General features: G+C 42.8%; 1 protein-coding gene across 7 annotated transcripts in view; it reads left to right on the top strand.

Moving 5' to 3' along the window:
* Positions 1–20,697, top strand: part of TMEM229B (transmembrane protein 229B) — a 34,806-nt gene that overhangs the window by 4,649 nt on the left and 9,460 nt on the right. For 4 of the 7 annotated variants that reach the window (XM_067296583.1, XM_067296586.1, XM_067296584.1 and 1 more), the window contains 2 exons: positions 6,695–6,864; positions 20,060–20,145. The gene's annotated coding sequence lies outside the window, so the exon portion shown is untranslated. Of the gene's footprint in view, positions 1–2,764; positions 2,940–3,039; positions 3,614–6,694; positions 6,865–20,059; positions 20,146–20,697 lie in introns of those variants that run through there. The other 3 variants (XM_067296589.1, XM_067296590.1, XM_067296587.1) reach the window with 2 other exon arrangements.

Genomic DNA, 20,697 nt, shown 5'->3' with positions numbered 1-20,697 from the left:
GCCCAATAATGCCGATTACGAGCCAGCTCCCATGCATCTCACAGGCCAGCTAAAACAAGCGTAGAAGAAACTTGTATGCAGTTGTACACTGCTCTTTAACATGTCCTAATAGGCTAAAGAAAAGCTAGACTGCTTTAGAAACTTCTGTTTGCAGGAATAGCTGAATGAGAATACCTATCTACTACTAGTTGAGAGATGTCCAGTTATTAGTCCGTATAAAAGAAAGAAACATTTTATGTTATCCTTTCTTCTGTTCTAGATTTTTATCAGTGTCAGTGCCTAAGAGTTTGCCACAACCTTATTTCAAGACTCCCCCACCCCGACAGACTTCTGTCAAAGTTGGATTAGACCACAGAGACAATCTTCTCTACCACAACTGCGTGCTGTCTTGCTTTCCTTGCATAAGATCAGAGCTGGAGTAGGCATTAGATAAGCATTGGTAGCATAAACAGGCAAAGCTGTTGCTTGATTCTTTCCTTGCTGGATCTCTGCTCTCAAGTGCAGTGTACGTTGAAGGTACCTTTCGTGAAGGAGTCTGGGAACCACCGCTCGGTCCCGTTTGGCAGCTTGCTAGGAGCGCGAAAGAGATCGTGAAGTATTTGCGAAGGGGGAAGCTCTCTCGCGCGTGAATGGCTGTGACATAGTGCTGTGTGTACTGCGAAGTGCCTTCTGGGGATGGGGACTCTGTTTTGTTTTGTTTTTTTTCACCCAGAATATGTGTGCAGAAAAGGGTCAAACTCATTCAGCTCTAGCAGTTTAATCTTGGCCAGGGGGTTGTGGCTATACAGAGCTCTAGACAGTGTCATTTCTCACTGCTTATAGGAGAGCATGCCTGATGGTAGCACTGTGTATTTTGCAGTTCCCTCCTATGCTGAAAGTTAGGCTTGCATAACCCACAAGGTGTGTGTGTGTGTGTGTGTATATATATATATATATATATATGTATTTTTTTTCCTTCTGTATCAGCCAAGGTTTATGGTAAGGATGTTTCAAGTAAGTTCTAGAGGAAGAATTATTTCTTTGTTTTGTGATTTGTGGCATTTTCAAAATGTGTATAGAAATATCCCTAGAGGCATGATGGATACCGTGTGAGTAGGTTTATTTTGATCCAGCAGTTCTTTCCAAGGCAGATCTCCCAGTTAAGCCTTTAACTGGAAGTGCACTTGCACAAGAGCTGCAGGATGTAGGGCACAGTTTATAAGATGCTCTAATATCTACCAGAAAGAGAGGAGCTGCTGTAAAGGTAATGTAATAATTCCTTAGCCATACAGGACTTCACTGATGTTGCTTTGGGTTTTTCATTGCTGCTTAATACTTTACCATGGAGATGAGATAATGCGTTTCCGAAGCAGCAGCTTCAGTCACTTGAGCTGACAGAGACTAGTATCAGGAGCGCTCCAGGCACCTGAGCTATTCGTATTCTGTGCTGTTGAAGACAGAGGTACCTGTATAAAGAAGCCAGTTTATTGCATTATATTGGTGTATAACTTGTGGATGTGCAAAAGATCAACTTCTAGAATCCAAGTCCTTGTGTTAGCTAATTATATCCTTTTGGAAATGATACCTCCGTTTGATATTTGTATTAATGAGGTATTATTGCTCACCATAAAGGCAACTAGTTTTTCAAAGATTGGATCAATAAATAGAACAGTGTGATTTCTAACAATGTCATGTGTGCATGTGCACTTGTTCTGATTCCCATTGGATCTTCATGGTAAGAGCTCCAAGAGCTGCAAAAGTTGGGGTATGTTACTTCTTGCTGCAGGGTTCCCCCTGGCAGCTAGCAGACATAGGGGACAGGAAGGTGTCTTATTCTGATGGGAGAAATGTAGTTTTCATGGTTTGAGATTTTTATCTGGAAAACAAGGACTGGATGATGTCCTGACAATGGTTAGAATTTGCTATGCTTTCGACTAGGGCTTAGCAACGTTTGGAGTACTAAAAGGCTGTAAATGCGAACACCAGCACTCCCACAGCATCTCTCATCTGAGAATCTCTCTATTCTTAATGAATTCTTGCTACGTCTCTGTGAGGTGGGTAGTATTAGTGTCATTCTGCAGACAAGTAGATAAAATAAATTGCTTGTATAAGCACATTCAGCAAGCCAGGAAAAGTCAGGAATAAAATTCAGGAGTACTAATGTTTCAACCTATTCTTGAGCTACTGTCTTGTACTTTGTGTTGCAAGAAAAGAGACCAAAGGCATTAATTGTGATAGTTTTTTTTGTTTTTAAATTGGGTCAGGAAACATAAAAGTGAGATATTATTATGCAACATAACTAAGTATGCATGTGATAATTGAAAAAAAAAATGGTAATCAGAGAAGTTGCTAGGCAACAGTACCCTGCCTTCAATTACCCCAAAGCTGGTGAGTTTGCTTTCGTGATATAACGTGTGTTCTGTGCTCCTTGAGAAAGCAAGTGGAGGTGGAGTTTTGTGAGATTTGCTCCTTTTTAACTCCCCTACTGCTTAACTGGCGTATTGTGAGGTCAGATTTGACCCCAAATTTAGAGAAAAGTATTCACAGGACTTGAAATCAACAGAAAAGTGCTAGATGAGCTCTTAAAAACAGTGAGGTGTTTTGAATATAAGTAAATAACCATTCTGGCCTACAGACACTGCTGTGCTAGTGCAGTGACTCTGCACTTTGATCCGTGGCTCTTTTGCTCCCCAGGCTATGGAAAGTAGTCTATAGCTTATCCTCGAGAGCATGAAAAGTAAGGAAACGAGTGAGAGTTTTTATGTTAAAAGGTAGGTGGCAGGGATATATGGCAATCTGTGAGAAATCCGAAACTTTCACAGTGGCAGCTGGCCTCAAAATTTTGGGAGCCATGGTAATGCATGAGAACCTGAATGTAAAAACAGCTGTTTCGTTTTCATTGTCTTAGCAGGAAAAGACTGAAAAGAACATAAGCAATGAAGAGTGTACACAGAGAAAAAGTAAGTGAGATTTGAATAGTATAAGACAGTTCTAGCAGCACGAGGGAGTTTGTGTGTGTGTGTTTGAAACCAATTTTTTTTTCTTTTTTCTTTAAGACAGAGTGCAAGATAACAACAACAAAAAGCGAAGACTCTTGGCAATTATTCTAACCGCATTTCTCCTTTGACAATAAATGGTCACAGATCACTTGCAGATAGTGTAGTTCTGTGGGGGTGCAGGCATCTGCCCGAGATCCTTCAGCTTTTGGGTGGCAGCGAGGCTTTTAAAAGAAATCTGAAAATCTGGAGATCTGAAAATGTGATTCTCAAGGCTTTGTCAGAAGCTTTCAGTAGAGCTAGTGGACTGACCTAGAGATACTTGGGGAAGGATGTACCAAACCATCCATGCTTTGTTTCTTCGGGTAGCTGAAAGCTGTTGCTTTGCAGACTTGGTTTTGAGATTTTTATCTGTCTATTTATTTATTTTTCAGAAGAGAGACATTTCCTTTAGGAAGTGGAGGTTGTGTGGCAGTAGCATGCCTAAGGTATCTCTATGAGGTAATTTGGTCCTCTTGGGAAGGGCATTCAGCCACATCTACCATGTTTTGTGTTCTGCGTACCAGTCTAGGTTCAGAGATGTTCAGACCCCAGCTGGTCAGCGTGCTGGTTCGAAAGCCCAAAGGCAGCAAGGGAAGGTGTGTTGGGAATTCAGTTGAAGGGAGACCTGCAACCCCCTCGATATGAGTTGTGTTAGTGGGGTGTATTTCTGAAAAGATGAACGTCTGCTTTCTGTTTCCAAATTTGGCACTTCTGTCGCTGGAGAATCCCAGATAAGTCGCTGAACAGTGTTGTGACTTACTTTCTCTTTTCGTCGAACAGTTTCATTTTTATCACCAGGTAGCTGCACGAATCTGAGTTTTCTCTTTTCTTGAGCACTTTTGAAATCATGAAAAAGTATAAATACTAAAATAGACAGAAGGAACACACAAGTAACAACTTCACAATCAAGAATTTGCTTTCCTTTTTTTGTTTGCACGTTATCTGTATTCTCATTTGATGAGTGCTGCTACTTATTTATACTAATGTGCAGTCCCCAGTCTGCTGACACCAGGAATGTTGGTGTCTTTGTTAGGGTAATCGTCAGTGCCTGGGTAAGTACCAGGGTAACTGTTTTACAGCACTGTGACAGAAAAGCCTGAGTCTGGCCTCTACAATGGATTTTAGCTCTTTCTGTATATGCAGCTGAATGGCCACACCACTGCTTTTAGCCCTACTACAAACATTTCACCTTTTTAATCATTAGTATTTCAGGACAGGAAGTTCATTTATATGCAAAAAGCAAAGAAAAATCCCCTTACCTGAGCAGCCTGAATGTTGTATTGTATAAGTATGTGAACTTTAAGATTAAACATATATGCTCAGCTCTACCTCTTTGCTCATATGTTACAACATAACCTTTGCTAATGAAGAGTTTCTCACCTGATTATTTTTTTTTATTGTAGATACACATGTAACTAAAGCTATGGTTTCACAAGCTCTTCGAGCTCATAGAAATTAAGATTTTTGCAAAAAGGAACTTCTTCTTGCTGGGTGCCAGTAAAGCCATGTGGTAGCTGCTCTGTATGCCCAGTCCGGGGACTGATATGGCTGAGAAGGATTAGGCTTTTTGGGGGTAGTATTGAAATGAATGACGAATTCTTTGGTCTGGCTCAGTGTGAGGCTGTGTGGGTGACCTTAGCGCTGGGCAAGGGAAGGGGTTAAATTGTGCAGCAAAGGGCAAAGTGGGACTTGTGTTGGCCTAAAGTTAGGCTGGCTTAAAGCCTCCATGGAACAGCAGCCTTCAGTAAGATGGACTCTGGCGAGGCATCTGCGTTGCTCTCACACAAGAAGGCCCTTTCAGCCCTGCTGTGTTCCCCTTTTTCCATGCCAGGCCTTTGAGTTGGGACAGAGTGCCCAAACTGAGACACCTTGGACTCAACTGACAATAAATATACCCTTTTGAAAACATTGCTCTTGATTTTTCTGGGATGTGTTCAGCCTGGCAGCAGGCGTTCAGGTATATTCACAAGTGTTTATAAACTGTGTTACGAGATCAGATCTGCTTCTTGTCTGAACAAAGAAGCGCAATGGATGAACTGGAGGCATAGCTGTTGGTTGAAGCACGGTAGTGTGTTTTCCTGTCTAATGCTCAGATTTGTGCATTGAAAGGCACAAGTGCACTGCAGTTGCTTATTTCATATGGATTTGTTCCTTGCTATTTTACAGATCAAACAGATCTGATTATGTAAAAAGTTCTCAATGTTCCTGTTGTTCTGGGGAAAATGCTTTTTAAGTTTTTCTTTGCATGTGTCTGATAAAGTTAAATAGTTCAGTAGAAACCTATATTCAGCTGTGACAAAATGCATATAGTGAAAATAACATATATGCAAATAATTTTTAAGAACATACAATTTTAGAATGATGTAAACCAGAGCTAGCTCAGTTATAACAAAAAAACTCTTTCTCTATCTGATATAAAAATGTTAAAATAGCAACTATTTCTCATGGGAAGTGGGACTACAAAGTAGATGCAAGCCTTAGTGCATATGCAGAAGGTTCTAAATCCGTCTTTATAATGCCCATGTTACATTGATTTTAATTAATGGTTTTATGCTTATTCATCACTGTGTTAATCTTGGTAGGAGGGTTTTGTAGGGGGAGGATTAGTTATTTAATCAGCATTTTTAATTGGAATGTTTTTGTAGGCCAGTGCTATCTAAATAGAAACAGACTTTTTTTTTCTCTTGAATTTCTGTTGGATCTCAGTTTTTGAACACCTAAATCCATTAAGATAATTTGAAGATCTCAGCTGATATGCAGTTTGACACATAAATGTTCTTGCTCTGCAACCCCTTTGCATGGAACTAATCCAGAAAAACGCTGTGTGTAGACGAGCCCTCAGTGTCAGATCCAAGAGGGCAAAGCTAGTCAGATGTTAGCTATTTGTGTATCGGAGCCTGCACCTTGAGGTGTGACTTCTGTAAAATCAGTAGCGTGGCATACTAAATGTCAGCACTTGAAGAGAAGGAGAAGTACAGCCCAAGCTCCTGGGCTGCGCTTGCCTGGGCTGTGCAGCTGTGCTGCCCAAGGCTGTGACACAGGGGTGGAAGGAAGTCGATGAGCCGGAGCAGGGGAGAGGAGGTAGTGGCAGTGCTTCCGGCAACAGGTTGGGGTGGTGGATGGGCGGGAGGCAGTGGCAAGGGTTGAGGTCCAAGGAGGCCACATTCTGCCCTGGAGTGGGGAAGGGAGACAAGAAAAGTGGAATGACTGGAAAAATGAGGAGAAGGTGGGAAACATAGGGAGGCAGTGTTAGGAGTGGGAGGATTAGGATGAAAAGGAGACCGTGATGAGGCTTGCTTCAAAAATGGGAAATGAGCAGGAAAACTAGAGATGAAGCACTTTCTGGTAGACCCTCCAAGGGTTAAAAGAGACGTTGGCTGAGATGGTAGCAGTGAAGAACCTTTAACCATTGGCTCCAGTGAAGTTGCTCAATGTGTTTGCCATGGCTGGGATCCAAAAGATCTAAAGGACAGTGAAGAATAGAAAGACTCTAACCAGAGGAGAGGCAGTTGCCGGAAAGCTGCGCCTGGATGAGGGGCAGATAGAGGCACCTGCCTGAAGAAGTCCAGGGCCTGATGATAAACTGGAGCTAAGCTATTCATACACATAGCTCTTTCATTGTTTAAAGCCTCCTACATTGTGCTTCATTAAGATTAAACTGTACTACTTTGGTTTAGGAAGGCTGTCTGGTCAGCCTGTTAGCTGTTGGTCACACGCATCTGGCCCGAAAACGGCAGGCATCTGAAACTGCTTGGACCTGCTCAAGTCAACCTGCTCGATCCACGGATGCTGTAAACTGGGAGCTGGCCAAAGAGTGGGAGAACTCCAGGATTTCTCCCCAGAAAAGGTAAGGGCTGGAGGCTAAAAACAGTGGGAGTGTACTCATAGACCAGAAAACTAGAGCAGTTCCCTGAGTACAAAGCTGAGTGCATTGTAGATGGGACCTTTGAAATTTAGATGTGTAGAGCGGATAAGGACTAGTTAAGAGGTGGAGTTACTTGCGCCAGTTCAAACTGCTGTTGCTGTCTGGAAGTGTAAATAAGGTCACATCTGCACACATTGCTCTTGATTTCTCTCTGCTTTTGTGTCGTATCGTTCTGATCACTTGGAATTTAGATTGCCAAACTCATCCTAGCATTATTGGTTCTTTAAAACCTCATACACGGATACCCTTAGGCAATTAAAACAATCAGGACAGTGGAACAGTAACTCTAAACTAAATGAGAGCAGTAGGTAAAGAGTGGAAGGTTGCTCTGATGGTGAAAGCAGAGGTGTGAGTCGGATGATGCGGAATCTATTCCTGGCCCTACCAAGCCATTCAGTCTCTGTACCTGATTCACCAGGGTGTTACTCCACTAATCTTTTTTTGGCTTATCTTGCCACTGTTCTGTGTCTATTGCAGTCTCTTATGCTTGCATAGAGTGGATGTAAAATGCTATCAAATTGAACAGTCATTTATATGCTAGTGTGAAGCTTTGTATTTGATCCTGGCAGAAGGCCTGGGCATTGTGGGATCAGAACAACAATCCCCAGCCCCTGCAGCATTTTCAGAGAGTGCTCTGTGTCTGCAGTATGTGGTGGGATGCCCTAGCAGGAGGCTAAGTGCAGGTGCTCTAATAGGGCTTTGCAGGAGTTCAAGCTACAATATTGTTTTCAGTATTGTAGATAAGGTTTCATGGGTAGGTTGTGCACAATACTTTAATCTCTTTGTAACTGGGAACTCATTGCGAGTATGTAGGTGCTATGTATATAATTCAGATTCATGCAGTACCTTTCCTCCCTCAGCCTATGCTCTGTCTCGGGGGGTCTCATTACCCACTCTTTGTGGCAGTGCCAAAGAAATCCTCTTGGATAGTGCCCAGAGCATTCTGTGGTCCCACTCTTGCAGGAAGTCTTGCTCCAATATCCACCTATTCCTGGGATCAGACCCAGTCAGCTGCTGAAGGAAAGCAACCAGCTTAATTGTGGTGATGCTAACAGCATGGATAAACAGGGTCAGCTGCTGCCTTGAGCTCTGAGTGTCACCTTGCTGCCTGTTGTGTAGCTGAAAACAGGACTTCAGTTAGTCAAAAAGTGTCATCTACCGAACAGTAAAGTTCGGCCCAGTGCTGCAAGGTTCTAACAAAACAAGTGTCAGCAGCTTCCTGGGAAGGCTGCTGCTGCTGGACTGAGCTCTTGGAATGCATCCAACTGTTTTGTCAATGATGCAGCCATGAGTACTTCTGAAGAAAGCGGTGTTTGGCAGGCGCTCTGTTGTATGGTACTATTGCTGTGGGTAGAGCAAATGCTGCTTATCACATGCCCTCAAGAACCATCAAAGGAAGCACAGACGTCTCCTATTAGTGTTAAAAACAAAAACCGAGAGTCGTATGGGCACTAGAAAACATAGATCCATTGGCAGCAGAACAAGATATGAATAATTCATTCCTCCAATGCCTCCTGTATGCTCCATCCACTTAGGCTCTTCAGGATGCTGTCTACCGGAGGTGCAGGCAGATCTGCTTCCAAACCAGTGGGGACACAACCCTGCAGGCTGTGATCACCGCTCTGCTCAGTTTGTCCTCCGTGAAGCTGTGACTCCTGCACTGTTGTTGTGACATCCTTTAAGTCACAGAAGTAACATCATCCTATAGCCTGTCGGTAGGAACTCCTGTAACACCAACAAAACTGGGATGTGTCCAGTAATGCCAGCCTGGAATTGGCTGTGAAGTAAGGGAAACAAGTGAGGACCGAGACGGGAAGCACTGACTGCTCTGTCCTCTTTTTGCAAAGAGGGGGCTGACTCTTTTGTGTAAGAGAATTCATACCATGTCAGTCCACTCCTGGCTCCGTCTTACTGAGAAGTCCAGGTTTCATCTGCTAAAAATTCCCTGAGTGCAGGTAGAATTTTTCTCTCTGTACAGAGTGATTTAGTGGAAAAAAATGTGTTTAAATGGCTGTTTGGCAACCTCTGCGAAATATGTAGTTTTTGCAACTTATATACTAGTGGGCATTTGTCCATGTAATGGTTGGCAACCTTGTTAGCAGCTGAAGTTGAGAGGCACTGAGGACTTACAGGGCTACAGAGACTGTATTCTCCTGTGATTCTCCCATGAACTGCTCTGAGGTCAGGTGAGAGGTGCACTGGGAGGTCAGGGTGAAAGAAGGCTTTGCTGAAGATTCCTTCAGCAAACACACATATTTAGCAGCAGGGTTTTTTTATTCCTATTTTGCTCTTTCCCTCCTGCTAGTCTGTATGAAGATTCCTTCAGCCATTTCACATATGCAGGTTGCAGCATACATGCCATATTGTAGACTTCTGAGCATTTTCCCCATCTTCCTTCTGCATCTTCCAGAGTTGCTCTTGGCTATTACGCTTTTGCTGAAAGACATTCAGATTTTTAGTGTGGGAAAAGCCACCTGTAATTAGCAGCTGCTGCAGAAATGACAGGCTTCTTAAAGTGAAAGTTTAACCTTTGCATTTACAGCTGTCTTGTGATGTCTTCTCTCCCATTTTGAGAGCGCTTCAAATGTTCCTCTTCAAAAAAAAGCTTTTGGGAAAGAAGCTGAATGATATTTTGATCAAGAGAAGTCACTATAACTTGTGTCCAGAAGAGCTTTTGCCTTCTGATTTGAGCAAACTAGCTGGATTGCTCTAGAGTGAGCCTCCTTTGGAGTAGTCCAGAAGCTGAGGGAGACCTTGGATGGCAGATGAAGCTGAAATCCCTCACTTGTCAACTTGTCAGACAGGGCTGGAACAGTCCCCATTGAAAGATGCAGTGGAAACATCCCAGAAGGCTGCCCAGCTGGGTTGAAAGGTTAGGGCAGGTTTCACAAAAAGGGCCCTGAAGAAGGAAAGGATTGGTCCTGAACCTGGTGAAATGTGTTTGTGGGTGCTCCTGTGGTCTGGATAGGAGTGAGAAGAGGATAGATTAGAAGAATATGTTACCAGTGAAAGAAGTAGGCAGAGAAATGGAGTAGGCTGTGGATTTGTGGTTTCCATAGTGATGTGACTGGAAGCTGTTGTACTGCTGGGCTTTGCCACACTGCAGTTCATGGCTGTAAGTATTCAGCTCATGCTGGGGAAATGTAAATATACATCGAACACAGAAATGGCTGAAAATGCAACTGCGTGTTCATGATTTATTATGTCTGTTGCATTACCTGAACACACGATGTTGGGAAGCTTGACTCTCTCTTAGCTTATTTCTTCTTCATCTGTTGATAATACCACAGTTCTTGCTACCAGTGAGTGATATGTTGACCTGTTTTTGTTGCTTTCTTCTCTTCCCTATATACATATACATCCCACATCACTGGTGCCTATGATGTGAGGCGTGAGCAGAGAAAAGTCTCTGCTCACCCACATTGATTTCAAATACTCACTGATCACAAAGCGTATACCTGACTCTTTCAGGACACACTAACTGATCAGAGCACCACTTGTGAAATTTGGACTGGTGTACTTTATGCTGTTCATAACTATCACCTGAATTGTTTCTGTGGGCCGCAAAAAAATGGGCTGCACGTGTCATTAAATCATGGTTTATTTTAATGGAGATTTCTGGAGGGTTTTAATAGTCAAAACATCTGACCTTTGGGGAATTTTTACATACAGAGAGACCTTGTTGTGACTGTAAACAGTTGAATTTGAGAACATTTAAATCTGGCTTTCACAAGAAGCTGGTGTGCAGAGTTTTTCATCATTGCAGCTAGTGGATTATCAGTGGATCATGGAAGTGGAGGGAGAGAGCATGCACAAGTGCAAATGTCTGATGCACATGTGCACATGCACACACATCAGTCAATTATACATATACCAGCCCCCACGTACATAACCCAGTCTTTCTTTTTCTATTCACAGGCATTTTGTGCCCATTTTAAAATCATTTGGGGTGAAGAACAAAGGCTGCCTCCCCCTTTTTTTCTTTTCTTCCCTCCCCTCTCTTCTTTCCTCCTTCCCTTTTACTGATACTGCTGCTGGATGCTTCTCTTGCTGTCTCCCTGAACAAAACTCCCTTACCTTGGGCATTTGTTTTGCTTGTCTGATGGATGTAATGGGTCATCTGTTCTCTTTATAGAAAGGACTGTTAATTATTTTCAGAAGGCTAATTAGGTTGCTAATGAGAAGCTGTACTGCAGTAATATTTCCTTTAATTACTCACTCTTAAGTGCTGTATAGAACAGTTTATTGAACATGCTGTTAAATACAAATGCTTGTATCTGTCTCAGAGATGTACTTTCAGGCTCCCTGAAAGAAGTGCTTTGGTAAATCCAGGAATCCATGAGACACAATTGAGCAGCTGAGACTGGTGCTGGGAGCCACCAGTCATGCAGCCTCTTTGCCTCCATGTGAATTTGGTTCTTTTGCAAGTGAGTGAGTGCGGTTGCTCTCTATTTCAGTAACGCTTGATGGCTTCCAGCAGTATCAGTGACCAGTTGTGCTACCTGCCAAACTAATCCAAAGTTAGACCTAACTCTCTCACCAAATAGTTTAGTCTAAATAGCCAGATGGCAGCCAGAGGCACAGAGGGGTGGAGTGACTAGTCCAAGGTCATGCTGCACATCAGTGGCAAACCTTGTAATAAAACCAATGTCTTAATAAATCATGAGTGTTATGTTAGTGCAGTGCACCATTTAGCCCTTCATATCTTCCTTAGGGCCAATGTAGTTCACTGCAAGACTTGCTTCAGCTGGCTTATTGCTTCATGAGACAGCACAGCTTTGCTATGACCTAACCCATGTGTCTACTGCAGCACTGACTTAGGAATGTCCTTTTGCTTTTCCATCTGAGTCCTGCCTGCAACTTGCTTCTCTCCTTTTTTTCATCCTTAGTTGCAGAAACCTCAATGCCTTTTAGATTTGCCATGAGAGCGCCACTGTTCTAGATGGTATTCTAGTTGTGGTAATCCCAGAATGAGAAGTATTAGGGTGGATCTCCAGAATCCCCTGCTTCCCTGGGAAAGAGCTTCACCTTTTCTACAGCGTCGTCTGTAGCCCAGTCCAAGACCTAAGACTTCACCTGAGTCTCCTAAAGCATTTTCTGCTGGATTTCTGCTATGCTCGTAGTCAGACTCCTGGGTGTCGGCACACACCATGGCTCTGCCAGGGAGGTTGAAGAAGGAAGGTTGCTGAATGGGGGTCACTTCCAGGGATTAGAAGGAGCTACCTGTGCTCATATAGTGATCATCATAGACCCAGTCAGAGGAGTGAGGATCTATGTCAATCTCATGGCTGCAGTGCAAAACATCATACTGTGCTATTAAGGTATCTAAATTTGGGTGACCCTGAGAGTGATTTAAGGCATAAAGTGAGAAATACCAGGGAAAATTATTTTCACCATGGAAGAGCAACGGTCACCCTCCAGTTCCTGAATGTTTTCAAGAACAGATGTGCATTGCTAGAAAAACCTGTCTGTGCTCCACATATCTGCTACAGCCTTGGCTGAGGCGCACTGATTTAAAAATTAATTTTGCATATGCAGCATTTAAGTTAACTTTGCACATCATTACACCTGAAGGAATGCTGGGAGACAGTGAAGAGACAATGAAGCAGGTTATTTAGCTGCAGCATATATGCAGGTCCTAAGTTAGTACAGGCCTAAGCACAAAGAGCATATTTGAAAAAAGTCTAGGTAACTACTTGGGACACCTTTGCATTGGGACAAACTGTTGTGCAAGGCAGTGGAAATGGGATTGTTTGGTATATGTGTAATGTCATGAGTTTGTAGCTGTATGTATCAAGACTAGTTACTCTGTGTAAGTATGCCCAGGCTGATACTTGTTAATTTTATCAGTATTTTTCCTGTTTTAGTCTTGGTAGGAGCTAAAAACTTAAATTCTTACTTGTCCTACTGACGGTTCATTGCTGAAAATAGGCAGCACATTGCATTGCCTTCCCGTCATATTTGATACCCACTGATTGTCATAAAAGTCCTTATATGTTGCAGATGTGTACCTCTAGAAAAGAATGGGCAAAATGCCCAGAATGTGCCACTCCAGGACTGTCAATAAGAGGTGCATGATTTAGGCACAAAGATGGCAGCTCTTAGGCATTTTATGTAAGCAGGGACAACATATGCTGCCTCTCTAGTTCCATTTGCCAGGGGTCACCTGATGTTCTATTTGTTGAGCAGATTTTAAAGATGGTTTAAAGAGAATTTGGGTTAATTCTTTTTTGACAGGTTTTTGGTGGCCAGGTGAGCAGGATCAAACTGTTTCATTTAAAACTAAGGGATTCTGTTCTGGTCTTATCACAAGACCATTCCCAACACACAGGAGAGAACTGGCATCTTTGTTCAGCTGGCCCTTCACCCGGAGGCATGAGGTGCCTACTGTTGTCCAAAAGAAAAACAAGATAAAGGAAAAAAATCTTCTTCTCTAGCTGTTAACTACAAAGGGAGCCTAAGGAGGCAAAACGTGTAACTCGGGTACCTCTGTTAAGTGCCTGAAGTTCACGAAGGAATTTGGGCCTGTGTGTATGGTGGGAGAAATGTTTATATGAAATTCAAAAGCTGTTGAAACAGTGTCATACAAATGACTTGTTTGTTAGAATGGTACCATGTTGCAGTAACAGCGTAAAGCAGACTTACTGGAGGTTGAATCTCAATGAACAAGTCTCTGTTAGAGGCATTTCAGTCAATATTCATGAAAGCTCTGCACCTGCACAAAGGAAGGATCAGCTCCTCACTGCTTAACTAACAGCTAACTGTCTCCTAAAATAACAAACAGTTGTTTAGAGTATATCTTGAGCTTTTTATCTTCAGGAGGTAGCAAAATAAAAAATGAAAACATAAGTCAGAAGTTAAGGATACCACAACTGGTAAAGAGTTAGGTGGCAAGTCCCAGACAGAAAATAGTCTGACCCTGGAAAAAACCCTGTTCTGTTCTGTATCTCTGTGACAGGTCATTAAATGGGCAGGATACTTCTGTCACCCCTGTCCAAGACCATTCTGCCTAAATACAATAGGGCAGTTACATGGTAACTGGGTAAAACGTTAGATTACAGTTCAATAGAAAGAAGTCAAGTGAGTTGCAGTTCAGTTAAAAGGCCTCTGCAGGTACATGAGAATCCGAAATGGCAGGCTTGCTTCTGTGGTGTCTCTGTCCCTCTGCAGAGCACGGTGCTTTGTTGTTGTCTCTTCCCCTGGTTGTGCTTGGCAGGCCCCATGGCGAAACTGAGTCCTTCCTACCAGGTGCTGAGTGCAGTAAGTTCCACTGACAAGTCCGCAGAAATTAGTGGACAGCTTGGCACTTGAAAGAAAGAGAGACTAACAACGGGAGGTGTTAGGAAAGAACAGCACTTCATGGGTGGGAAGTAGTCTTCTTGCCACTCTCTCCAATAAATTCCTGTCTGGTGTAAGTGGTTCTGTAGCACAGAGGCTGATAGATAGCATCTCTTCCAATTTTACAGCTGAGAGCATATCATAGGATTTAGCCACTAGGCTGCCATGAAACTTCAGAAATAAGCCTCTTGTGGGAACCAGGTGAGGTATGTTACAGCTCAGTACTGCCTTCTCTTCAAAAATCAAGTGCGATGTGGTTTGTAAGGAGAGGTAATATGTGTTGCTGGGTCAACTGATATTGCTGGCGGGAGAAGGAGGGACCAGTGAGTTTCAGATACTCGGGCCGTCTTTCGGCTTGAAGCTGTTTAAAATTGAGTGTCAGGTTTCTGTCTCTAACCTCACCAAAGTAATAAGATCAAAGTTACTGAGAACACAGCCTGGGTCTGCAGTGGCTCTCCTGTTCTCCCTGGCACAAGCGTTTTGCTTGTGGAGCGTAGCAATGGGGAGAGGCTGTGAACATCGCAATCCCAGCTATCAGACAGACAGAGCCATTGGGCCACCAACTTTTTCTTCTCTGCCCTTGTATGCCACATGTTCCTGAGGCCCCTGTATGACCCTCACAAATATTTTTGTGGTTGGTGAAAGGTACTGCCAGCACTGTCCAGAGAGCTGTGCTTTTTTAAATGAACGAAGTTCTGACAGTGACAACGTGAACTTTCTGTATTATGCATCGGCATAAGTGATCTGGTCCAGAAAGAGCAACTTCCAGAAAGAGTCAAGGAAGAGAATCCAGAGGCAACTGGTGTCTGGCCTCTTTTCCGAGGTGGCCAAGGATATGGGCCAAACAGTGCCTGTGGTGATGAGGATGGGTTAGATTATGAGGATATGTTTGTTTGTTGCAGGGTACAAGGAATTCAATTGTTTTAACAAACTTATTTAGAAAGGTCTTTTTTTTCCTTTTCTTTTCTTTTTCTATTTCATCTATAATGTTAGTGTTTGGGACAAGATGGACACAATGGTAAGATCTATCATTTTGGAGCCTCCACAGCTACGTGTGCTGCTAGCCTAGGGCTGAGATGGCTGGAGACAATAAATAGGAGCCCTTCGCCTGCTGGTGAGAATTCCAGCAGGGCTCTAGTCAAAGGAAAGCTGTGCCCCACGGCAGTGCCAGGTTAGTGGAGATGGGTTTTAAAATAGTTGTCTTCCCTTTCTGTAAGGGCAAAACAGGTCAGTGCAGATGGTCCAGCTAGCTTCAGTCATTTTCTCTTCTGTCTGCCTGCGGAGGCTGCTTCACTTTGGACAGAAGGGAGTGCTGAAATAGAGAAGCGCAGAGTGAACCCCTGCCTGTGGAGCAGAGTAGAATTTACTTTCTGTAGAACTAGAATTGTGTCTTATATCAGGGAAAGCTGTTACCGATGTAGCCTTCTGGGCAGAGTCATCTGAGACATGAGATTGGTAGAGAAACAGTCTTGACTTACCTTGGCACCTTTTACCCTAGGGGTTTTGTCAGCTATCTGACAGTGTTTGCAGTCAAGGATAAGAATCTTTTATTTTTCTCCTAGTGCTCTCAGGAGGTTATTTTTCATAACAGATCAGCTTTTTGGTCCATATCCCACCTTCTCCCTCATTCTCCCCCCATTCTTCTGTATTCCAGCAACTCTGTTTCCAAGCAAGATTTGCAAAGAACAAGTCTCTCCTAAGCACAGCATGGTTCTGTATTGCCATGTTAACTCTGCCATTGAGCAAAACTATGTTTCTTTACTCCAGCTGTACTGGTTCATCAAGCACTGGTGCAGGAGGAAGATGTGGCAAATGTCCTTTTAGAATACCCAGCTGTCTTCTGATTTTCATGGCTAAACTGCTCCAGTGTACCTCCCACAAGTCTATCTGGTCTCTGTTGCCCTCTTTGGCCATAGAGAGGCTTTTCATGTGCCTGCCCCATCTCCTCTGATTTAGATGCCTTGTCCATACCTGAATGTTGCATCTTAGCAATTGCTCAGCAGTTCAGCAATGAGAGAAAATAGCCTCTCTTTTCCAGGCTGTTTTTCATGCCCTTTTAGGGTTCCCAGGCAGGCTGGTTCAGAGGTTTCTGTTAACTTGGGGCTGGCAGCCAGAAGCAGGGTGGAACATGTATCCACATTTTATCTTGTCACTGTAGTAGCTGCAGGGAGCTATGGATCTGCATTATTATCTGCTTAGGTGAAGCTAGTGATGAGGAAACAGTGATAAGGTTCCCTGACATCTGCCCCCTGAAAGCTTCTGCTACTAATACACTTAAAATTTTATTTCTGCCTGTGCATTCTTCCTTGTTTCCCTCTACTGCACGAATCAGGATCTTTCCATCCTACTCCTTTTAGATCTATCTTCTATTCTTACCTTGCAAGGTTTTCTCAAAATTAGTTCTCTCCAGCTTTTTCTCTCTTTCAGTGCTTTGTTTCCCTCCTCCTAGAGGAGCCAACACAAAACTGGGAGTAATTTTAAGAACCATGCAAGAAAATCTCTCCTCTTTCCACTGAGGCAACTATGTATGTGGGGTCAAATTCAAGTCTCCCTTTATCACTGTACATTGACTTTTTGGGACTGTGCCATCCTTCTTCCATCTTCTGTGTGGATTAATAGGTGATAGGAATGAAGAGGTGAGTAGTATTTTTACCTTCTTGCTGAGTTTAGGATTAGAGTTAGCAGTTCTTAAGGATTTTTCCTTTTAAGATTGAAGCTTAATTCCCTTTTCAGGTGTTTTGCGAGTAGCTGGTATTAACATGATGCAGTTACTTCTCCTTCAGGACTGGTGGAATTTGTTAGGTGCTATTCACAAGAGATGGTTTAGAATTTTTCGGAAGCCTAAATGTGTACATCAGGTCTGGCATAGGGGATGAATAAGAACAGGGTCTCAGCAAGTACCATAACCACATACTATTAGATCTGCAAAGCAGTCTGAAGCTGTGGTACTGCTTTATTTCATGAACTGGGCTGCCCTGTGCTATAAAAGATGAATTCCTGGCTCTAAGCATTCAGAGGCAGCTGAGGTTACTCCATGCATGCACATGTAGACTTTTCTCTCCTATCTTAAGAAACCTAACATCTTTTATTTATGTTGACTAATAACAATAGGCTAGTTTTGAAAATGCTGTCCTGTGTCAGTGCAATGAGTCTGTTTCCTGGTTTTACCAGGGAGACTGTTCAATAGAGTCTAACCTTATTTGGACCTGCTGCAGCCACAAAAGGAAACGTAGGTCTTAAGTCCAATGCTAAGGGTAGTAAAGCTGCAAGACTGTTCTATGCAAAATTACATGTTTGTGTAGGCATATGGAAGAAAGATATAGACTAATATTAAATGGATCCACTTTCAGAGAGGGTGTATAAAGGTTCAAGCTGAGCATGCCCTGTGAAGCCATGATAAATAATTGGCAGGTTGCAGGTAGGAATCCTGAATGTAATAGTAGTGTTCGTGAAAGATGACTTCAGCATGAAAATGAGTATAGTCAGAGAAAAAAATTATGGACAAAGTTGCTTCCCCTAGAGGGGAAGAAAGGGCTAATAAGGAAAACATGGCTTCCAGGAATGGTGGACTGAAACAGACTGTCAAATACCAGTTCCACAGGGAGCACAAATGTTGATTTATGCTTTTATTTAAAAAAGAGTGTGAGTGGTCATTCCACCTTTGAGAAGTCCAATTTCAATTGGTTTTCCTTGTGGGAAAGCTCTTTTTGGTGCTGACTTCCTGGGAAAGAAAGCACACAAACAGATGAATAAATCTGATTTGAGGGGAATCATAAACCACTGTATGTTAGAGGTTTATGGTGGATCTGATGCTTCAGGTTTACAAGAGAAAAACATGGGGCATGCATAAAACATGAAGGTGATATGTAGATGTGTATGTAGTTGTAACCCAAATGGTAGGCTTCCTGGTACCTTGAGGAAATAAAGCACTAAGAATGTAAGCTGCCTTTGGCAAAGATGCAAATGACAACAAAGTGCCCAACACAATGGAGGAACATGCCTGCTGTGCAGGGAATAGGCCCTAAAACCTAAGTTTTTGGCAACTTACTCCGGACAGAAAAATATGACTATTCTATGAAGACAGATATACCTGAATAATAGCAGTTACAGGCTGCTCATTGTTCTTTCTAAGTTGAAATAAACCTGAATGATAGAGAATAAAATTCACTCAGTTCATAAGGGCTTGTGTACTTAAGAAGAATAATACAAGGAGAAGGAGAGAGTTCTCTACAGCTGTACCTATACCAAGAATTTTTAGGAACTGATATTTTATGCTCCAGTAAATAAAACCCCCCCACAAAGTTAGCCGCTTCTACTTTACCTGTAGCAAACTAGGAGAGGGTGTCTTGGATCTGTCAACAGTTCTAATTTTTTTTTTTGTCTTCTTACACACACTGCTCTTCACAGATTTAAATGACTTGGATTGTGCCACAGTATTAGCAGGGCTAGGAATTTAAATATTCCTATTTCAGTGCTTTGCTCATAAGGCTCTTTTCTGCCAAGCTTCATTTTATATGTGAAATGTGTTTGAATTTTTTGTCGCTCTTATTGCCAAGCCTGGCTTTCCTCTGTTGCACGCTGATTCTGGCTTGTTACTGCAAATTGTTCAGAAGAGCTGGGCTAAGCATATTTATTTGTTACTGTAGAACTGATACTGACCTCTAAGTTGTTCAAATCAATTTATTGTGGTAGGGTTGTTCATCAGGAGTGGACTGTTGTTAATTGCTTTTCATTTTGGTTCAGAAAGAAGATTGTGGGCATTTGGTAAGAAAAGGAAACCTTTTCACAAAAGAACTGTCTGAATTTCCAAACAGCTTTAAGAAATTGTGTAAGATAGGTGATGCTGATAATGTTCTGTCCTTAACGTTGTCTCCTCTTTAAGTCTGCTGGCTCTTTAGTGACAATGGAAAGATATTGGTTATGGCAAGATGTTGTAAAGTCGCAACATGTTCTCAGGATGAATTCTCTCTCTCCATTCATCATTCTGTTTTGGGTTGCTTTTTTACTAATAAGACGTGATGTGCATTATGTTCTTTGAATGTCAGATTTGATTCAATCAGCTAATACAACATGTAAGCTCAAGCTTTCAAAAACAGCCATGCATTTTGATTGCCACTGTACTTGAATGCACAGTTTGAATGAACCCTCAGGAACTCTGGAGTCACACCGTTCCCCAGCAGGAAAGCATGAATACTCAGACCTAGACCTTAAGTTACGAACCGTAAATTTCTAGCAGCTTTTGAAGAGCTTTTAAAGCTCAATTCTGTTCTCACTGTAGAGAATTAAGTTAGCCAGGGCTGATGCTAAAGGTTTCTTTTAAGATGAAGGTGAGTCCATTAATTGAAACCCCAAACTGGAGTAAAGCTGATACAGATTCTCAGGGCGTGCCATGCCCCCTTGTAGCGTGCAGTCTGCATGGGGACAGACCTTCCTTAGCACTGGCCTCCAGCTCTGTGCTGTTAATGGGAAGCTCTGCCCGCTCCTACAGTGGGTTCCTGGCTTCAGAGCCTCTGCTTCTTGCTGGGGCTGCTTCAGAGTCACTTGGACCCTTGCTGGACACTTGCTTGTTTTGGAGCTGTAGTGTCAGGAAACTCTGGGGACTCGGGGCAGCTTTTTCAAAGAAGGGAGGACAGCAGCTAAGGCACGGAAGTGGTCTAGCAACAGGTTTTGGGGAGGACGTGATCTTACCTGAAAAAGATGTTGGGGAGATTCTGTGATAATACTTTAATTGCAATACCTTTTTTTAGATGCCAAGTTTGAACTCAGCCATTTTTCACAGGTTTGTCATGTGAATCTGCTGCTTGCTTGACTCTTGAGAGGTCTTAACTTATGTCAGGCACATAGGAAGCATCCATCTTGGTCACTGTAAGTACAGAGCTTCTGTCTTAATTTGCCCTCAGGTTAGCGTGGTCACTGTGGGCTAAAGTCCATTCTCCTAGTAACATGACAAAATGTGTGGGGCAGGGAATGGGAAGTCTCAGCTTTCTGCATGTCCACTGCCATTCATGAGATCACGTTAGTCGGAAAAACTATTTTTTATGTGAACAGTGTATTCGTGTTTTCTCTTTGTTCTCTGAAAACCTCCCCCAACACACTCCCTACCACTCCCCTCCCAAGAAAATCCTGCGTTTCTCCTCATTGTGAATGGTGCCTTCTGGGCAGCCCACACACAGAGACATTCCTGATAAGAACTACACCTCCTCATCCCTTTGGCTTAGTTTGGTAATTGGATTCATTTAATCTTCTTTTGTCATCATTCTGTTTTACTGTATCCCAATTCTCTTTGGGACAGATTTGAAAGATAGGCAGGGATCAGAGGCTGCCAGTAGGTACAGAATGAACTGGGCAAAGGAACCAGGGGTGGCTGGGAAATGATGCCCCTTGCCAGGGGAATGAGGCAGAGCATAAATGAGGAAA

This window comes from Apteryx mantelli, chromosome 4 (assembly GCF_036417845.1).
Source record: "Apteryx mantelli isolate bAptMan1 chromosome 4, bAptMan1.hap1, whole genome shotgun sequence".
NCBI classification, from domain to species: domain Eukaryota; kingdom Metazoa; phylum Chordata; class Aves; order Apterygiformes; family Apterygidae; genus Apteryx; species Apteryx mantelli.
Note: the sequence above shows the minus strand (reverse complement) of the source record. Positions and strands in the feature narration are given on the sequence as shown.